Below are 2,109 nucleotides of genomic sequence, written 5' to 3'. Positions count from 1 at the left end.
TATTCTCGGTTATATAACCCCAACTTTAATTTTCGGAAATTTAAGAACTCTAATCAAATGTAAGGATAATTAAAGCTTGTCTCATACCGTAGATTTTTTATTTCATTTTTAAGAATTTTTAGCGTTTTGCCATCTAGAGGATGAAATTTGAAACTCATATCTTTGATGACCGAAGTCTTAATTGGTTACTATAATAACCGGTCGAGATACAAATAAATTTTATAAGCAGCCGTCTGTTTGAAATAATTACGATTTATCAACCAATTTTATGTGAAGAAAGCTCATTTAAGCGAATACATAATATTATTACTTTCCGTAAAATCTATCCAACGAAGGTGTACCACGTTGTGCTACGGACGGGGATCAAAAGCCAGCGTCATGAACGTACTGAAATACACAACGCATTTTTTCATAAATTAAAAATTTGAATTCCCCTTTCTAACCTACATAGTCTTATAGTAAAAGCATAACCTTTCTTTCAAGATCGAAGCAAAAAACACAAAAAACAGTCTTATTAGCAAAAAAGTGAAACTTATTTTTGAGCTTCATTTTTAAAGGTTAAATATTTATTTTCTGAAAAAATTCGTAGTACCCAAATCCTAAAACTTTCACACCCCACGCCTCGGTCGATACTAATCCGGACGGCAAACTTTTTCTCCCATAAACAACAACTATTACTTCTGCTAAATAAATTATTTTTTGAAGCAATCTCCCGAAACGTGTGTCCCAAGATGTGGAGACCCTGTAAGTAAATAAAATTCCACACAGTCTTTTTGATGTAGAAAACGGGTTGATTTTCCTTAAATTGTAAACTGAAAAAATATATTTTCCTAGACGCAAGGAACCCAGGACGTTTGCATATCTACTGGTTTTAATCAGGGGACTGTAAAGATTGAACATTTCCATTGCTTGAGAATCTGTGGACTAAAAAGTAATTTAGCAAGATATTTTATTTTCTGAATTTAAAATATAACAACCTGGCAGTTTTCGAAACGATATGATTATTTACACGATGGTAAACATTATTAATTTTTCCAGATGTCAAATATATAAATCGTGGAATTTGTACGCATAATCATAAACTTCATCCTAGACCGGGAACAGAACCACCACAAACTGTGAGTTTCACCTTGCTGAGTATAATTATTTAAAATTCAAATATGCTATATAATACAAGATGCGTTTCTCCTGAATATTGAGGAAATTCAATATTTTTTTTTCCTCAAGCAGTAACACTATTATTATTATAAGAAAAAACATACGTGAAAGTATCTTCCTTATTGTAGAATTAGTTGCCTACTAAAGCTGCTAGCCTTACCTTTGAGTTAATATTTCTGTATAATATCACATACATTTTAATTATATGGAAATCATGTTCATTTAAAAATGATCAAATACTAAAAACTTTGACAAACATTAATTCTGATACTGATAACAATATTGCTTGTAGGAAAATGAATACATTATGTGTGGCCGGAAATGCTCAGTAAGTAAAATAAAAGAAATTTACACGGTCCGCTTTTTATCGGAAAACGATTTGTTTTCCGCAACATTTTAAACTTAAAAATATATATATACGTACGTTTTAGCATCATTCAGCGAGAAAGTTTTGCATATTTGATGGTTGGCAACAGTGGTCTATGCAAGAAGACATGTACCACTGCTTGGAGGATTGCAAACTCGGTGAGTTAAGTACCAATCCATTTTCTTATCTTCTTAAAATTAATTTAACTTTGAAATATGTTGATTCAAGTTTCTTTAAAAATGCAAAAGTTTTATTTTAAAACATTCAGTGCCGACTAGTTCTATTTGAAATATGTATACACATTCCAAATATCATGTTTTTAAGACAATATAGTTATTCCCATTAAAATAAACATTAAAATTAATTCTTTAAGCTCCCATGATACTGTATGAAGGAGAATGTGCGCCTTATGATCATGAAGAGTATCACCATGAAGTTAGACATTTTTAGTGAAAAAAATATGAAGTCAGTGTAATTTATGTAATAAAATATTTAAGTGTGATAATTAAAAATTTTAAATTATTTTTCATGCTTCCGGTTCAGATTGTTATTTCTGTAAATTTATTTATAAATTGAATTTATTT

At 30.0% G+C, this 2,109-nt stretch overlaps 1 long non-coding RNA gene across 1 annotated transcript; it reads left to right on the top strand.

Annotated features, from left to right (window-relative positions):
• Nucleotides 1–531: 531 nt before the first annotated feature.
• Nucleotides 532–1,117, top strand: LOC117174630. Its single transcript, XR_004467328.1, has 3 exons — nucleotides 532–744; nucleotides 835–931; nucleotides 1,039–1,117. It is a non-coding gene; the product is annotated as an uncharacterized LOC117174630 (long non-coding RNA).
• Nucleotides 1,118–2,109: the final 992 nt, after the last annotated feature.

The sequence above is a fragment of the Belonocnema kinseyi genome, chromosome 1 (assembly GCF_010883055.1).
Source record: "Belonocnema kinseyi isolate 2016_QV_RU_SX_M_011 chromosome 1, B_treatae_v1, whole genome shotgun sequence".
NCBI classification, from domain to species: domain Eukaryota; kingdom Metazoa; phylum Arthropoda; class Insecta; order Hymenoptera; family Cynipidae; genus Belonocnema; species Belonocnema kinseyi.
This window is presented reverse-complemented; position numbering and strand designations above follow the sequence as displayed.